This window comes from Zalophus californianus, chromosome 7 (genome assembly GCF_009762305.2).
Source record: "Zalophus californianus isolate mZalCal1 chromosome 7, mZalCal1.pri.v2, whole genome shotgun sequence".
In the NCBI taxonomy this organism is placed as follows: Eukaryota; Metazoa; Chordata; class Mammalia; order Carnivora; family Otariidae; genus Zalophus; species Zalophus californianus.
Window position 1 is genome coordinate 5970358 of NC_045601.1, and position 20290 is coordinate 5990647.

Genomic DNA, 20290 nt, shown 5'->3' on the forward strand with positions numbered 1-20290 from the left:
GAAATTAAAGAAGAAATAAAAAAAAAAAAATACATGGAAGCAAATGAAAAGGAAAACAGGACAGTCCAAAACCTCTGGGACACAGCAAAGGTGGTCATAAGAGGGAAGTATATAGCAATACAGGCCTTCTTCAAGAAGCAAGAAAAGTCTCAAATACACAACCTAACGTTTCACCTAAAGGAGCTGGAAAAAGAACATCAAATAAAGCCTAAGACCAGCAGAAGAAGGGAAATAATTAAGATTAGAGGAGAAATAAATGATATAGAAATAAAAAATAAAACCCCAGCAGAATAGATCAATGAAACTAGAAAGAATTAAAAATTGATACACCCCTGGCCAGACTTATCAAAAAGAAAAGAGAAAGGACCCAAATAAAATCACAAATGAAAGAGGGGAGATCACAACCAACACCGAAGAAATTCAAACAATTAGAATATTATGAGCAATTTATGCCAACAAATTGTACAATCTGGAAGAAATGGATACATTCCTTGAAGCATATAAAAATACCAAAACTGAAGCAGGAAGAAATAGAAAATTTGAACAGACCTATAACCAGCAAAGAAATTGAATTGGTTATCAAAAATCTCCCAACAAACAAGAGTCCAGGGCCAGATGGCTTCTAAAAATTCTACCAAACATTTAAAGAATAATTAATACCTATTCTTCTGAAGTTGTTCCAAAAAATAGAAAAGGAAGGAAAACTTCCAAACTCATTCTACAAGGCCAGCATTACCTTGACTCCAAAAACAGACAAAAACCCCACTAAAAAGGAGAATTACAGATCAATATCCCTGATGAACATGGATGCAAAAATTCTCAACAAGATACTAGCTAATTGAATTAAAAGGATTATTCACCATGATCAAGTGGGATTTATACCTGGGCTGCAGGGGTGGTTCAATATCTGCAAATCAATCAATGTGATACACCACATTAATAAAAGAAAGGATAAGAACCTATGGTTCTATGATACTCCCAACAGACATAGAAAAAGCATTTGACAAAATACAGAATCCAGTCTTGATAAAAACCCTCAACAAAGTAGGGATAGAAGGAAAATACCTCATCATAAATAGGCCATATATGAAAGACCTACAGCTAATCCCATCCTCAATGGGGAAAAACTGAGAGCTTTTCCCCTAAGGTCAGGAACATGACAGAGATGTCCAATCTTACCACTGTTGTTCAACATAGTACCAGAAGTCCTAGCCCCAGCAATCAGACAACAAAAAGAAATAAAAGACATCCAAATCAGCAAGAAAGAAGTCAAACTTTCACTCTTCACCGATGACTTGATACTCTGTGTAGAAAACCCAAAAGACTCCACCAAAAAATTGCTAGAACTGATACAGGAATTCAGCAAAGTGGCAGGATATAAAATCAACGTAATGAAATCTGTTGCATTTCTATACACTAATAATGAAGCAGCAGAAAGAGAAATCAAGGCATCGATCCCATTTGCAATTGCACCAAAACCTGTAAGATACCTAGGAATAAACCTAACCAAAGAGGTAAAAGATCTGTATGCTGAAAACTATAGAAACTTATGAAAGAAATTGAAGATAACACAAAGAAATGGAAAAACATTCCATACTTACAGATTGGAAGAACAAGTATTGTTAAAATGTCTATACTACCCAAAGTAATCTACATATTCAATGTAATCCCTATCAAAATACCATCAGCATTTTTCACAGAGCTAGAACAAACAATCCTAAAATTTGTATGTTCCACTCCAAATAGCCAAAGTAATATTGAAAAGGAAAAGCAAAGTCGGAGGCATCACAATCTCAGACTTCAAGCTACATTATAAAGCTGTAATTATCAAGACAGTGTGGTACTGGTACAAAAACAGACATATAGATCAATGGAATAGAATAGAGAACTCAGAAATGAACCCACAATTATATGGTCAACTAATCTCTGACAAAGCAGGAAAGAATGTTCAGTGGAAAAAAGTCTCTTCAACAATGGTGTTAGGAAAAGTGGACAGCAATATGCAGAAGAATGAAACTAGACCACTTTCTTACACCATACACAAAAATAAATTTAAAATAGATGTAATACCTAAATGTAAGACAGGAAAAGCATCAAGATCCTAGAGGAGAAACACAGGCAGCAACCCCTTGGACTTCAGCCACAGCAACTTCTTACTTTATCTGTCTCCAGAGGTAAGGGAAACGAAAGCAAAAATGAACTACTGGGAGATAAAATGCTTCTGCACAGTAAAGGAAACAATCAACAAAACTAAAAGGGAACCTTCAGAACGGGAGAAGATATTTGCAAATGACGTATCTGATAAAGGGCTAGTATCCAGAATCTATAAAGAACTTACCAAAATTAATACCCCAAAAATAAATAATCCAGTTAAGAAATGGGCAGAAGACAGGAACAGACGAAATACAAATGGCCAACAGATACATGAAAAAATGCTCAACATCACTTGGGATCAGGGAAATACAAATCAAAACTACAATGAGATATGATCCTCACACTTGTCAGATGGCTGCAATTAACAACCCAGGAAACAACAGATGTTGGTGAGGATGCGGGGAAAGGGGAGCCTTCTTACACTGTTGGTGGGAGTGCAAACTGGTGCAGCCACTCTGGAAAACAGTCTGGAGATTCCTCAAAAAGTTAAAAATAGAACTACCCTATGACCCAGCAATTGCACTACAAGGTATTTACCCAAAGGATACAAAAATACTGATTAGAAGAGGTACATGCACCCTGATGTTTAAAGCAGCGTTATCAACAATATCCAAATTATGGAAAAAGCCCAAATGTCCATTGACATTGATGAATGGATAAAGAAGATGTAGTATATATTATATACAATGGAATATTACTCAGCCATCAAAAAGAATGAAATCTTGCCATTTTCAACAAAGTGGATGGAGCTAGAGAATATTATGCTAAGCAAAATAAGTTAGAGAAAGATAAAAATACCATATAATTTCACTATGTGGAATTTAAGGAACAAAAGAGATTGACATTGGGGGAAAAAAAGAAAGAGAGGGAGGCAGACCATAAAAGACTCTTAATGATAGAGAACAGAGGGTTGACGGAGGGGATGTGGGCGGGAGATGGGCTAGACGGGGGAATGGGTATTAAGGAGGGCACCTGTAATGAGCACTGGGTGTTGTACGTAAGTGATGAATCACTGAATTCTACTCCTGAAACCAGTATTACACTATATGTTAGCTAACTAGAATTTAAATAAAAACTCGATACCAAAAAAATCAGTAAAAATTTAAAAAATAAGCTTACACAGTGATGCATGTCAATTATTTCTCAAAAAAACTGGAAAAAAAACAATGAAAAAAATGAAGGTGAAATAAAGACATTTTCAAATAAAAGAAGACTAGAAGCAGCAGATTTATAACACAAGAAATAATAAAGGCAGAGGAAATTCTTCAAGATGATTGAAAAGGCATCAAATGGAAAACTTGGAACTTTGGAAAAGCATGATGAACACTGGAAATGGTATATATCTGAGTAAATGCAAAAATCTATCTCTTTGTTTCTCTTTGCCATTTTCCTCTATTTCTTTATAAAATATATACCATTTAAAAACATCGTTTCAAAGTTGCAATGACTTAAATAACAATCATAATGTAACTGTTAATCATTCAAATACATTGAAGATAACATTATTAAAATAGTACAGTAAAGATTTTCTATATTAGAAGATGATTTCACTTTTTATGTGTAGTGTACATGTCTAGAAATGTGGCATCATAATTCTTAATAATTAGGATTCTGTCCAGAAATTATTGGCTTATTTTATGATGTGCAGCTGTTGAGGGATTTTATCAGTTTAGAAGCAAGTTCACAAAAGCTGATACTGCATTGCATTTCTTGTAACATAAAAGATAACTAAATAATTTACCTACAAAAAGATAAGGGCTTTATTGGTATATATTATCTAAAGTTTAATAATATATTTTCAACAGTATAGATTGTTGTGATAACTGGAAATAGTTTTTTAAAAGAAATGCTAATTGAAAATTATTTGAGTTTTTTTCAAAATATCATAAAATTATAAGGAAGATGCTCCTGTATGGTGTATATTACAAAATTTAACAGAGACTGTGACAAAAGATGGAAAAATTACCGGTGTAGTATTATCACTTCACTTAACAACTTTTCATAGGGCATGCTGCTATTATTATTTTGGTTTTGATCCAAAGTCAAGATTTGAACAAGTTTAAAAAAAAAAGTTAATTTTAAAGCAATTTTCTAATTAGTTAATTTCATAAGGTAAAACTTTTTATCCTAAAGAGTATTTTTCATTTTTATATGTAATTATTTAAATATGAACACTTAATATACATCATCTTGATTTAAATATATTTTCAAAGAGTGTGAACCACTCTTTGAAATCTGGTGGATTTTTGACACCAGTGCAGCCCCAAATACATCTTTGTGTATACTTAGGTATTTCTTCCAGAGTCTAACATTTAGGTTTGCACAGTTGGCTGCTGAAAATCTGAGTTCCTCTACAGCCTGACATCAGCTCATTCTTCGAAGGGCCTTCAAAGCGCACTTGTTTAAAATAGAGCTTCACAAGTGGGAGATCATGCACACTAACAGAAGGTAATTTACCCCTGAAGTCAGTGGGAGTCCATGTGAGAACCACACTGCAGTCCTTCGTCACTGTCCTAGCCCTGCAAATGTTCTTTATATACCACAGTGAAAATGTTATGCCAGTTCCGATGACAGCAAAACTTGTGCACTCCATTGTCCTAGGGCTTACGTGCATGTTATGGCGACCACGGGAGGTAACTTTTAACTCACCACTGGGCACATTTTTGTCCACAGCAACATTGTCCAAAACAATCTAATGTGAGTCACGAAAGCAAACCGCGTGCATAACTTAACATTTTCTCATCAAATTAAAAAGTAAAAAAGAAAGAAGTAAAATTAACGTTATTAATATATTTCACTTCGCTCAACATGTACAGAATGCTACCATTTCCACGCACTGTCTGTATAGGAGATGAAGTGATGTTTTGCATCCCTTCTTTCATATAAGGTCTGCAGAGTCCAGCGTGGGCCATGCTCAGCCATGCTTGCCCCATGTGCCTTTGTGCCTATTAGCCATGCATACCTATTTGCGACTGTGTTGGAAGTGTAAGTGTAGAGATTTAAACAGACCTTAAAAGCTTTGGTTCATGAAATGAACATTTATGGAGCACCTGCTGTATACATGGCATTGTGAGGTGTATTCAAAAGCATGCAAAGGTAAACAAGAGAATGTGTCTGCATTCAGCTGCTTACACTTTTGTCAGGGAAATGGATGAGCAGTTACATAACTGCAGGTTGATAAACCATTTCAGCCCTTTTTCCCTGTAAAGTTAGCACACTGTAAGGTTGTAAACAGTGCACAACACCACACAGCTTTCAGAGAAGACAAACGTTGGGGTCTGCTGCACAGATCCAGTAAAATATACAACGAGAATGCACATCCTAGAGCTAAGCATCCTGACAGCCCTGGTGTGAAACACCTGGGTTGAAGCTCATTCAGATTCCTTATCTAAAATAATGCATACATTTATGGATACATTATTGGTCTATTTCAATTTTGAATTTCTGACTTTCTTGCCAGCTTTTCTCTGTGCTCTTCATTATGTGTTAATCTTGGCAGTACAGGTCACTTCCAAATCTCGTTCAAGATGTCATTAGCTCTTATTGAGCAGTAAAAAGCAAGACGACTTTTTCTAGCTTTGCAGATGCACAGTTCCACCTGAATGAACTTGAAATGTTATAACAACAACGACATTCATAAATCTATGTCGACTATGGGAAAAACATATTGATTAAATTCCTTTGGATCTTAAGATTAAGATAAAAGGGGCACAATATGTTAATTGGGATAACACATATTAAGCATGTATATACCAGGAAGTATAAGCTTTGCTTCTTGTCCTCATGAAACTGACACCTACTTGTAGGTGTTAGGGTGGAACTCTTTTCTGCTACGCCTCACATTCCCTTCCATGTGACAGGAGCTCAGCTAGTAGGGTAGCCTAGCCCTCCTCCTTAATCACTCTGCCCCAGAGGTGATGGAGTGACTGATTCTACTGGTGAAATTGGGAAGGATTAAATGGGTAGTTTATAGCAACGTTGTTCCTAAATAGTGACCTTTCTATGGAATCTTGGGCACTTTCTTGGGCCTTGGTAGGACCCTGTGTGGGGCCCAGAGGCCACATTTACATTTAACGATCTGCACAACAAGGGCTTCAGACGTCCATCGTGGCTATGTCCTGGGCACCCTGCTGTGCAGGGCTCTTGTCCCTTAGATGCTGGATGGAGGAGTATCCACGGGATCTGAGGAAGGGTCAGGGCAATGCAGGGGTAACTGGGGTGGGGAGAGGAGAGCTCGGGGTAGTGGCTAGGGAAAGTAGTTTGGAAGTATTTTCATATTTAACAATCCACACTAGTGTATAATGGTGCAACAGTGGACCTAGTGGGGACACTCAGGCTTTTGTAAATCTGTGTGGGGCTATCAGAGCCTCCATAGATTGTTAGCATTGTGAGCAACCTCCAAATCCAGGTTGTTTAAGTGCGCTACAAGGCTCAGGGTGTGAACTGTCCACATAGGCTGAGCCCCACCCCAGGGCAGGGGCCACACCTCTGATTAATCATAGGCTGGTGTTTAAACCTGATGGGCAACATTTCTGCAAAGAAGACATCCAATGGTCAACAGACACACGAAAAAGTGCTCAACATCATTCGGCATCAGGGAAATACAAATCAAAACCGCAATGAGATACCACCTCACACCGGTCAATCTTATGGCTAAAATTAACAAGTCAGGAAACGACAGATGTTGGCGAGGATGCGGAGAAAGGGGAACCCTCCTACACTGTTGGTGGGAATGCAAGCTGCCACAGCCACTCTGGAAAATAGTATGGAGGTTCCTCAAAATGTTGAAAATAGAGCTACCATATGATCCAGCAATTGCACTAGTGGGTATTTACCCCAAAGATACAAATGTAGGGATCCGAAGGGGTACGTGCACACTGATGTTTATAGCAGCAATGACCACAATAGCCAAACTGTGGAAAGAGCCCAGATGTCCATCGACAGATGAATGGATAAAGAAGATGTGGTATATATACACAATGGAATATTATGCAGCCATCAAAAACGAAATCTTGCCATTTGCAAAGGCGTGGATGGAACTAGAGGGTATTATGCTAAGCAAAATAAGTCAATCAGAGAAAGACAATTATCATATGATCTCACTGATATGTGGAACTTAAGAAACAAGGCAGAGGATCATAGGGGAAGAGAGGAAAAAATGAAACAAGATGAAACCAGAGAGGGAGACAAACCATAAGAGATGCTTAATCTTAGGAAATAAACTGAGGGTTGCTGGAGGGGGGGGGAGGTGGAGGGATGGAGTAACTGGGTGATGGACTTTGGGGAGGGTATGTGATGTAATGAGCACGGGTATTATATAAGACTATCACAGACCTGAAACTAATAATACATTATATGTTAATTAAAAATAATTTTTTTAAAATTTAAAAAATAAAAATAGAAAAAGTAGTGCAGGGAGGAGAATGTCCCCACTCTTGTATTTCTTCCACATGATAGGAAGTGTCCCTTCCCTGACCGTTTCTTGCTTTTCTCCTCCCCTTGCCCACTCCTCCTTAGGGGTGGGGGAAGTAATTTCCCTGATTGGTAAATTCGGGACCAATAATCTGCTCACATCCGGCACAGCTTCTCCATTTTCCACCTGACAGGGGCCTGAGTGTAGTTTCTTCTCCTCCCCTAGGCTGTGCATCCTGCTGGGCAGACTCCTCCCAGGATCACTGCCGCTTAGTTGCTCGACTCCACGCTGTCTGTGTCTACTGCACCTCTGCTCCCTTCCACACAGCTCCACTTGGCCCTCCGATGGCAATCACCACCAAGCTCTGTGACTGACTTACTGATGTTATTGTTTATCTCATTCAGTTAGAATGTAAGCTCCAGGAGAGTAAGCTGTTACATCCCTATCACTTATTGGGCCGTCCTCCGGCCTAGAACAGTGCCTGAGACATCGTGGGGGCTTATTGTTGGCTGAAGGAATTCACAATTTATTCAGGATTCTGAGGAGGAGGAGGGTGCTATTTATAAAGAACTCAGAGATCTAAACTTTAAAGATGAGACATAAACAGAGAAAAGTAGCGCAAAAAGACTCGTCTAACAAAGATTGAAAGGATGTCACGAGGCAGAAGATATGATTGCTTGTCTAAATAAAGACACCAAAAATGTGTGCTCGGGCTACAGAAGAACAGTGGTTGCATGAGGCTGGTTGGGAAGGACAGGTTTCGTGGAGGAGGGTCTGCACTGATGGGTGAGGGGATCAGACATGGGGGGTGGTGCGTTTACATCTGTTTTCCTCCAGACTTGTCACAGGAAGGATCATCTACATGTAAGCATGCTCATAAAATCGTCAGCATGAACTCTTCATTTCTTGCTGCTGCTTCTGAGTGAATGACGCAAAAAACAAAACAACAAATAATGGATTTCGCTTTAGTAAAACACTAGATAAATCAGAATCTAGTATTTTGCTTTATTATCTCTGCAAAAAGCAAGTAACAGTTTGGTATCCTCAGTATGGCAAAACAGATTTGGTGTGGTGGATCACATTGCAATCCTTTGGTTTTTAAATTTAACATACAAGCTCTGTTTTATAGCATATTTGTGAGGGAATCAAAAAAAATTTTTTTTACTACACAAAATGCTATTGAAATCTAACATCTTCAAAATGACCTTGAATCCCAAACTACTAAGACTACAAAGTTTAGTATCATTTTTTATTTGTTTTGAATATGAACATTTCTGTGTTTTCTACTAACACAAGCCCAGCTATGTAAATAACACAAATATATAAATGCCTAGATATAGGAGGATCTCATTTTACTTAAATATTAGTATGTTTCACATCACTGAAAACAAAGAATTTATGACTTTCAATTCTTTCTACTCACTGAACATAACTTCCTTTTTTAAAATGATAATCCATTAACAAATGAAAACACAAATCTCATAAAAATGAAATTTTATAACAATAATAAAACTTACACTTAAAGTTTTTCAGCAGCTTTTTAAGTGTAAGTTTGAAATTCTATTGCCAGGGATGATTTAGCCCGAGCTTCAAATGTGTAAAATTCTGCATAGCTTCCAGAGGTGTAAATAACTCCATCACAGTTGGTTAATCATCGACAGAACGTGCCACAGCATAGTTAATTAGTGCACTGTTCATCGTCTGAAGGAAACAAGTGGCTAGCTGTGCTAATAATTTCCATAATTTGGATTATCAAAGAAATCATGCTTAGATTAAAAATTCTGGAGGAGATCCACACAGGAAAGCAATTTTTTTTCTAAAGACCACAGGAAGAAGATTTAAGCAAATTTTGAGGACTACTGTCTTTATTTTTATTGAAATCATTAAATGTAATGAGCCACATTAATGCAATGTTAAAATTTGAGATCCTAATAAGATAAATTTCAGTGATGGAAAGTTTTACCTTTTCAAGGCTGAGTTCATTTTCTTTTAATATGGCATAATTTTATTTTATAGACTCATATATAAAATGAGAGATTCATACAGGACAAAGGACTTGTAAATATCTTACACTTTATTCCTATCTCTGCCACTAATTTCTTTTTTTTTTTTTCATGAATAGTTGGGCTTATTTCAACAGTGGGTTTGCAACCCTCGCCTTAGGCAAGAGACTACAGTAATTATACCAGGAATAGACAATTTCCTACTGTCAGATATATAAAAGTTCCTCTTGCACTTTCCTCAACACTGATCAACAAGCAGATTCAGTCCACATTTGCTTTGATCATTCTACTGAGTTAACCCAAGCTGCTTCTTCGGAGACCCTGGCATTTCAGGTGGAGGAGGGCGAGGGAGCTTGAAGTAGACCTTCACAGAGTCATAGATGAACCAATGTAGTGCAGTCAGAGTGCCAATCATGATGATAAGGGCAAAGAGTCCCTTCCATACACCTTTAAATCCAAGTCTCTGAAGAACTTGAGAAGCACTGCTACCTTTCTCCTTATTCAACACAGATACCACGGAATCAGCAGGGTGAGAAACAATTGCACAGAAGACTCCAGCTATGTAACCTGCCACAAATGTTACAACCAGTTGCTCTGCCTTTGAACATTCACTTCTGGGCTTAGGAACTGCAAACTTGTACAATGTTTCAACAGTACGTTCAAAGCAGGCAAATTTCATCATGGTGTACAGTATCTGTCTCAGCAGAGAGGGGCAACTCCCTCGTAGAATGCTTTTAAGCCTCCTTCCTTATACATTTTGGGAGCTGCATCCCTCAAAGTGTTGGCATAACCTGGTTGGGTTTGAATTCGAACCTTAGCAGCTTCCACAGTAGCCAGGGCAATGTCAGCAAAGAATTCAGCACTGGCAGAAGCAGCCAAATATAGTGAGGTGCGCCAGAGACAGGCATTCTCCTCCCCAAGCTCGTTGCTTCATAAAAGCCAAACTTGCAGAGCCACTGCAGGGAGTAGCCAATGAAAGTCGGAGCCCATCCTTTAGCCAAACCACGAACACCATCCTCTTTAAGAGTAACCGAGAATCCATTAAATTTGCGCTTGTACTTCTGGGGGTCCACCTGCATACGGCATTTCACTAAATCCAGAGGAACGACCGCAGTGAGGGTCAGACCACAACTTAAGAACCCACCAAAGCCACACGGTGCGTAAAACTTCAGGAAGCCACATTGGTAACTGTCCTCCTGCACAGCGGCTGCCGCCAGACTGCGGGAACGGCGGGGCGGGCCCGTGAGGCCGTCGTGTACCAGCCGCAGGTGGGGCGTGTTGAAGGGGTTCGGCCGCGCCAGAGGCACCACGGACGAGAACATCTTCTTCCTAACATGGCGAACACACAACCGCTCCCTTGAAAGGCTGCGGCTCACAGAGTGCCACTAATTTATTATTTATGGTCACATGATACAAATATCTCAAAGAACGAAATGTTTACTAAATGAATGAGCCTCGATAGTATGTGAGGAACTATGTTAATGACTTAGATTTTTTTTGCGGTCACGTGGGTGCGCTAAATAGGTCTGTCCACATACTTTTTAGTCTTCTGCTTCATAGAATCTACTAAATGAAACACAGGATTCTACCCTCTCCCATAGTTATTTTGTCCCATATCTATACAAAAATAAGCAAAGTCTTCTGGAGCTGGAAAGATTCTTGGAAATCAAACTGTCATGGCCTTTTCTTTACTAACAGATAAAGAAACAGAAACAAGCCCAGGTAACGTGCTTTGCTCAAGGCTGAACAACTAGTTAAACAAAAAAGCTAAAGCTAATTTGAAGTTCACTTCAGGAGGCAAGTAGTTCCACGCTTCCCTCATAGACGGTGTTAACAGGAATGCTCTGGACATGACTCGGATGGATGTTTAGAAGGTGAGGAGCCTCTTTCACGTTTCCCAACCCAGACCTCTTTCTTAGGGTAGGGAAGGGATGTACGACCCCCTGATTGTGTGAGGTGCTAGGCCACCACCCAGACAGCACAAATGGGTCTCAGTGTCTCTTAGGAAATCTTTAGACTTGGGCTTGATTAAACTTTAGCCAAATTTAGTTAAATGGGAAACAAACTATCTTTTGTCCACCTGTTATTCTGTGAACTGGTCCATGTGGAAGAAGGAAGAGATCTATATGCGAAATGATGTACAAATGACCCTCTTTTCACTGAGGGGTGTATAGAACCTGCAAACTAAAACTAGTCACAAGATCATATGTGGATTTGAATGAAAGGCTGGTGGCTGAGATTCAGAGTCAATAGGCTGTGATTTTGCTGTAGAAATGTTGTTATGTTGGCTTTTATTTCAGAAGAGATATGGATAGAAAAGAAGTGCTGAGAAAGAATCTCAGGGAAGTACTGCGGTGACCCATCTTTGAAGAACTTAGCACAATCATCGTGCCTGTGTGTGTGTGTGTGTGTGTGTGTGTGTGTGTGTGTTGGAGGGAAGCTATGGAAAATCTGAGGACCTACATGGATAAAGGATCACTGAGTGAAGTGCAAGGGATTAAATTTTGGCCAAGTCCCCTTATTTTCTCTGACGTGCCTCTAGAGGTTGTAAACTCAGAACAAAAACAATGAAGTTTGCCCAGGTGAGTCGGAGAGTTTAGACTTAGGAAGCTTTGAGAGAGGGGATTTAAAAAACAACCAGTTTAGCCGTGACACCCCAGCTAAACTTGCACTGCTGGATGCTGCTCTTCTGTGACTTGGGACCAAGACTCCTGGCTGCCCAGTGAGATGGCTGCTTTCTGTTTGAGCTTGGTGAACTGGGAAGTGCCCCCAGGAAATTCTGGTTCAGTCTGGAGCTCAGCAACTTCCAGGTCTGACCAAGATGGGCAAAGCGGGCTCTGATTAACCCTCATACCTGAAACAACTAAAAAATATATGAAAAAATAAAATATATAAAAAATGAAATACATATGAAAATACATGAAACAATGGTTCTCAAGACATTGAACATTGGGTAATAAAGGACAGTGATCCCAGAGAGACAGAAAATGAATGAGATAAGACTTGTGATTGCCCCCACTCAATGCCTGGAGGAAGTCTGCAGTCAGTGGAGCAAAGAGGAGAAGCCCAGTCTTCTCCCTGAGGTGAGGAGACAGAGCAGGGAATCCAGGGAGCCCAAGGCAGCTGTGGTTCCAGGGACAGAGGACCAGTGACAAGAGACCTATAAGGAGAGCTCTGGAGGTCTGCAGCTGGTCCTACAGTGTATTCAGCTGAATTCTGGTCACTTTGTGAGTGTGAGGAAACTACCTGAGCCTGGAGAAAGAAGCATCTGAGAGCCTTAGTGAGCACATGCCTGGAGCACTCATAGCAAGGAATATTGCCTATTGCCAAGAGCCCAAATGGAAAACCTCATAAATCATGGGTCACTTAGTAGAGTACTCAGAAGGCTCAGTAGTGGGGTAAAATTAGCCCTCAGGAAATGCTGCCTTGATTGTACCTAACAAAGCATAAAAGCAAGACCTGAAGGGACCAAACTGCTTACTGTGTTCCAGAACAAAGGTACAATACATTTCTAGGAACCCAAAAGTGCCTAGTACCCAGCAAGTTAAATTCACAATGTTTTTGCATAACAGATATACAAATAAACAGGAAACTAAGATGCATGATGAAAAGTAAAACCAATCAATTGAAACTGACTCAGAAATGACACAGATAACAGAATTAGTAGACAAGGATATTAAAGTAGTTATTTTACTATATTTCATATGCCCAGGAACCTATAAGAAAGACTGGACATCTTAAGTAGAGATGTGGAAGATATTTAAAAATTAGAACTTCAGAGCTGAAAAACAGCATGTCTGAGATGAAAAAGATAGTGGAAGCAATTAACAGCAGATTAGACACTACAGAAAAAAAGACTGATGTGCTTCAAGACATAGCAACAGAAAGTTTCCAAATAAAAAAAGGACAGAAAAAATTGAGCATCAGTGAGCTATGGAACAACTTCAAATAGCTTAATACAAGTATAAGTGGAGTTTCCGAAGACAGAGAGGAAAGAGGGGGGCAGAAGAAGAAATAATGGCTGAAATTTTCCAAATCTGTTGAAAATTATAACCCAACAGATCCAAGAAGCTCAATAAACCTCAAGCACAAGAAATGTCACATCATAATCAAATTGTTTAAAACTAATGATAAAGAGAAAATCTTCAAAACAGCCAGAGAATAAAAGATATATTTAATGTAAAACAAGATATCTTTATTCCTCAAAAATATCTTTCAAAAGCAAACATTTCAGACATACGAGAAAGTACTACACTATATACTATTTCAGACATACGAAAAAGACTATTTCAAACATATGAAAAAATTAAAACCAGCAAAACTGCACTCCAAATAATGTTGAAGGAAGTCAATAAAGCAGAAGGAAAATGATACCACATAAAAAACTGTTGCTATAAAAAGGATAGACGAGCATCAGAAATGATAACTATATGAGTAAATTTTTCCCATTATTTAAGTCTTTGTAAAAGATAACTGACTATTGGAAGCAAGAATAATAACAATGTCTTGTTATTGGTTTATAACATGTACAAGTAAGAGGTATAATATAACACAAACCTTAGGAGGAAAGAAATGGCAGAATGCTGTTGTAATATTCTTATACTATATATTAAGTGGTATAATATCTTTTGAAGTTTTAGTGTGACAAGTTAAAATATATACTATAAACTTTATGGCAACCACTAAAATAGAACAATAAAAATTCCAAACTAATAAATAAGATTAAATGAAATCATAAAAAATACTTACCCTAACAAAATTTTTTTAAAAAGAAGAAAAATGGAAAAGCAGAGATGGGGCAAATGATAATACAAATAGTAAGATGATATATTCAAAAACAACCATATCATAATTATATGAAAGATAATCATATGAAAGGAAATTAAGTTAAATTAAAAGTCAGAGCTTATCAGATTATAGAAAAGACAAAACAAAATTCTATGCAGCATCTAAAATAAAAAACAAGAAACAACAAGTGTTGGCTAGGATGTAGAGAAATAGGAACTGTCATGTATCATTGATGGGAATGCAAACTTGTGCAGGTACTGTGGAAAACAATATGGAGGTTCTTCAAAAAGTTAAAAATAGAACTACCCTACAATCCAGTAATCACACTACTGGTTATTTAGCGCCAAAATACAAAAACATGAATTCAAGGGGATACATGCTTCCATATGTTCATTGTAGCATTATTTACAATAGCCAGCCTATGGAAGAAACTCAAGTGTTCCTCAACTGAAGAATGGATAAGGAAGATGTGGCATATGTATTTCTATAGTGGAATATTATTCAGCCATAAAAAGGAAGAAATCTTGCCACTTATACCATGTGAAATAAATCAGTTAGAGAAAGACAAATACCATATGATTTCACTCATATGTGGAATTTAAGAAATAAAACAAACAAAGGGGAAAAAAGAGAGAGAGAGAGACAAACCAAGAAACAGACTCTTAATTATGGTTACCAGAGGGGAGATTGGTGGGAAGATGGGTGAAATAAGTGAAGGGAGTTAAGAATACACATATCCTGATGAGCACTGAGTAATGTTTGGAACTGCTGAATCACTATATTGTACACCTGAAACTAATACAACACTGTATGTTAACTATACTGTAATTAGAATAAAAAACTTAAAAAAAATATATGCAGCCTCCAAAAAACATACTTTAAATATAAGACACAGTAAATTAAAAGTAAAAAGTCTATATTAACATCAACAAAGTATCATTTAGAGCACACATATCTACCAGGGATAAAGATGTTTATTTCATACTGATAAAGGGGTTCAGTTATCAAGATGATATAAGAATCCTAAACATTTATGCACCCAATAACAGAGTTTCAACATACATGAAGCAAAAGCTGATAGAACTGCAGGAAATATTAGAGAAAGCCATAACTATGGTTATACTTTTGTTCATGTTTTGTTTTGTTTTGGTTTGTTTTTTTGGTTTTTTTTTTTATTGACAAAGCAAAGATGTTTATTAAAAGAACATTCTCAAACCACACTGGAAAAGATGTTTGCAAAAGTGGATGTGATGTAGATCAACTTTGGAATGTAGGGCCACTCCTTCCCACTCCTTGGGTGATGCACACACTCTTGCCTGCTTTATCACATGGGACCTGGTGTCTCCCCCCTCCACCAACCCCCACTGCAAGCTATAGGAAACACACACAAAGAAGACTTCCCCTGTGGCCAGGCTCCTCATCAATGACAGATTTCAATACCATTTTCTCAATAACTTACAGAACAAGTAGACCAAAAAAATCAGTAAAGATATAGAAAACTAGAAAATATTATCAGTCAATTGATATGACATTATCAACCAATCTAATTGACATTTAGAGAGCACTAAGGCCAAAATGGTAACATGTACATTTTTTAATGTGCATACAGAACATTTACCCAAATAGACCATATTCTGGGTCATAAAACAAGTCTCAGTAAATTTACAAGAATTCAAGTTATACAAAAAATGCTATCTAACTATATGAAATTAAATTAGAAATTAGTAACAGGAAAATATCTGGAAACATCCTCAAATAGTTGGAAATTAAAACTCATGTGTTAAAGAACAAATCAAAAGAATAATGTTGAAGTATTTCAACTGAATGAAAATAAGCTATATCAAGGTTTGTGAGATACAACTAAAATAGTACTTAGAAATTTATAGCAATAAAAACCCTATTAGAAAAAAAAGAACTATCTCAAGTCAATGAACTCAGCTTCTACCTTAAGAAATTAGAAAAAAAATAGAAAATATGAACCACAGTAGGAAAAACAAAGGAAATAAGAAATATGTGAATGGATTTGCATTTCCTTGAGGACTAGTGCTGTTGAACGTCTTTTCCTCTGTCTGTTGACCATTTGTACGTCTTCTTTGGAAAAATGTCTATTTAGGTACCCTACCCATTTTTTAATTGGCTTGTTTTTCTTGTTTGTTTGTTTGGTGATGAGTTGTGTAAGTTCTTTATATATTTTGGATATTAACCCCTTATTAGATATATCATTTGCAAATATTTTCTCCCATTCAACAGATTGGCTTTTTGTTTTGTTGATGATTTCCTTCACTGTGCAAAACCTTTTTGTTTTGATGCAGTCGCAATAGTTTATTTTTGTTTTTGTTTCCCTTGTTTTAGGAGACATATCTAGAAATATGTTGCTCTGGCTGATGTCAGAGAAATTACTGCCTGTGTTCTCTTCTAGGATTTTTATGGTTTCAGGTTTCACATTTAGGTATTTAATGCATTTTGAGTTTATTTTTGTGTATGGTGTTAGAAAATGGTCCAGTTTCAGGGCACCTGGGTGGCTCAGTCATTAAGCATCTGCCTTCAACTCAGGTCATGATCTCAGGGTCCTGAGATCGAGCCCCGCATGAGGCTCCCTGCTCAGCGGGAAGCCTACTTCTCCCTCTCCCATTTCCCCTGCATGTGTTCCCTCTCTTGCTATATCTCTCGCTGTCAAATAAATAAAATCTTTACAAAAAAAAAAAAAAGTGGTCCAGTTTCATTCTTTTGCATGTTGCTTTCCAGTTTTCCTGGCACCATTTATTGAAGAGACTCTCTTTTCCCCATTTTATATTCTTGCCTTTTTCTTTTCTTTTCTTTTCTTTTTTGAAGATTTTATTTATTTGACAGAGAGAGACACAGTGAGAGAGGGAATACAAGCAGGGGGAGCGGGAGAGGGAGAAGCAGGCTTCCTGCGGAGCAGGGAGCCTGATGTGGGGCTCGATCCCAGGACCCTGGGATCATGACCTGAGCCGAAGGCAGATGCCTAACGAATGAGCCACCCAGGTGCCCCCTTGCCTCCTTTTTCTTAAACTAACTGACTAGATAAGCATGGTTTAATTCTGAACTCTGTATTCTGTTCCACTGATCTATGTGTCTATTTTCGTACTGATACCATACTGTTTTGATTACTATAGCTTTGTAGCATATCTTAAAATCTGGAACTGTGATACCTCCAGCTTTGTTCTTTTTTTCTCAAGATTGCTTTGGCTATCTGAGGTCTTTGTGGTTCCATATAAATTTTAGTATCATTTGTTCTAGTTCTGTGAAAAATGCTATTGCTATTTTGTTAGAACAAATCAAAACCACAATAAGATATCACCTTATACTTGTCAGAATTACTAAAATAAAAAAGACAAGAAATAACAAGTGTTGGTGAGGATATGGAGAAAAAAAGGAACCCTCATGCACTGTTGGTGGGAATTAAATTGATACAGCCACTTTAGAAAACAGTAGGTAGTTTCCTAAAAAATTAAAAACAGAAATACCATATGATCCAATAATTCCACTACTGGGTATTTACCCAAAGAAAATGAAAACACTAATCTGAAAAGATACATGCACCTGTATGTTTATTGCAGCATTATTTACAATAGCCAAGATTTGGAAGCAACCTAAGTGTCCATCAGTGCATAAATGGTTAAAGATGTGGTATATAGATATAGATATAATGGAATATTAGCCATAAAAAGGGATGAGATCTTGCCATTTGTGACAACATGGATGGACTTTGAAGGCATTATCTTGAGAGGAATAAGTCAGACTGAGAAAGACAAATACTACATGATTTTGCTCATATGTGAAATCTAAAAACACAAAACAATTGAATAAACAAACAAATAGCAGAATCAGACCTATAAATATAGAGAACAAACTGATGGTTGCCAGTGGGAAGGGGATAGGAGGATGGACAAAATAGTTGAAGGGGAGTGGGAGATACAGGCTGCAAGTTGTGGAATGAATGAGTCACAAGAATAAAAGGCACAGAATAGGGAGCACAGTCAATGATAACTGTAATAGTGCTGCATGATGACACATGGTAGCTTTACTTAGGGTGAGCAGAACGTAATGCCTGGAGAAGTTGAATCACTATGTACACCTGAAACTAATGTAACATTGTGTGTCAACTATAATCACCAAAAAAGAACAGAAAAAGAAAAGAAATACTTGAGTGGAAATTAATGAAATAGAAAACATAAAAGTAATGGAGAAAATCAGTGAAACCTAAAGATGACTCTTTGAGAAGATCAGTACTATCAATAAGCCTCTGACATAAAGATCACTAAAAAAGAGGTAAGACACAAATGACCACTTAGGGGAATGAGAGTGGCGATACCACTGCTGATGCCTCACTGTTACTCTATAGTCTTCCGTAATATTCTGTAATACTTTGTTATGTTAATAATATAATAAGAGAACATTATGGAGGAACTTTATGCCAATAAACATGACAATGTGGATGAAATGGACATATTTCTTAAAAGAGGAAAACTATTACAGCACAGTCAAGGAGAAATAGATAAACTGCATATCAGTTTATTTTTCAAATAAAGCCAGCATTGTTAGTCCTATTTTAAAATTAAAAAAAAAAAAAACCCAAAAACCAAAAACCTAAAATACAGAGAGTGAAGTGACTTGAACAAGGTCTTACAGTAGTAAATGGTAGAGCCAGATCTTGTATGCTGGGTTGACTGACAGCCTGGGCTTTTGTCTGTATACTACTACTCTAAATGAATGAACAAATGAACAAATAAATGTGCTCATTAGGAAAGTATTTAAATTCCATACACAGATTAAATTTGCATATATATGAAAGTACAAACATATACATTAGAATTTTATCAATGCTGTATATCATAACTAATATACTTTGTATATAATGTTACATATGTATCAGAAAAGTACACAACAAAAGCTCTGAAATTTTAAAATCTTTTCATGTGTTAGTTTGAAAAGTAAAGACCAACTGTGGCTGAAATTATAGTAAGAGAATTTTTTCTAAGTTATACTTCAGAATCAATGAACTCTGAAACAGGCTGGTGGGGTTATTTTTTTTTTAAACATGAGTTAATGATCCAGTTGGAATGGTTAGCCAAATATTAAGTAAGTCCAAGTGGAAAGAGCATGTATAATGCAGTCATGTGAACCTAATTTGAATCTTGGTCAGCTTTTATTAGCTGGGGAAATTATCTAACCATTCTAAGGTTCAGTCCCAGCATATGTAAAAATGGGGTTGGCAATGTTATCTTAAATAAATATTGTGATGATTAGGGCTAACTTATTTAAAGCACCTAATCTAGGAGCGTCTGGGTGGCACAGTCAGGTTAAGTGTCCCACTCTTGGTTTCAGCTCGGGTCATGATCTCAGGGTCAGGGTCATGATATCAATACCCATCGGGTTCCATGCTCAGCACAGAGTCTACTTGAGACTCTCTCTCCCTCTCCCTCTGCTCCTCCCCCCATCCCCTAAGCTCTCTTTCTAAAATAAATAAATAAATCTTTAAAAAAAAATAAAATAAAAAATAAAACACCTAATCTAGTGGCAAGCAGAGAAAAGAAGGACAATAAATAATAGCTATTGTTGTCACTGTTGCTGTAGTTGGTGTTAGACTTCATTTCCTTATGAGTCCATTCTACCTGTGGCTGTTCATAAACAAAATCATTTCTGGGAAGAAGATGGGAGTAAGAGAGAGAGAAAATAATTAACAAAGAAAACAACAGTATTCAGCAAGAAGTGAATATAAGAAAAAAGTGAGATTCGAATTAGAAATACTGCCTTTCTCCATCTCTTGCTACTTTTACTTCCCCAGATTTTTCCAGCGCGTATCATTTCTAATTCCATTCTTGTACTGCCAACAGACTCAATTTTCTCTTCCTTTTATCACTGATATTTGGAAAGCAAGAATTAAAATTCAAATGCTTATAGGAACCAT

General features: G+C 37.3%; 1 protein-coding gene and 1 pseudogene across 4 annotated transcripts in view; both read right to left on the reverse strand.

The window, feature by feature from the left end:
- Positions 1–20290, reverse strand: part of PACRG (parkin coregulated) — a 512890-nt gene that overhangs the window by 263501 nt on the left and 229099 nt on the right. The gene's annotated exons all lie outside the window — the stretch shown is intronic.
- On the reverse strand, positions 9857–10892 carry LOC113926199 (annotated as a pseudogene).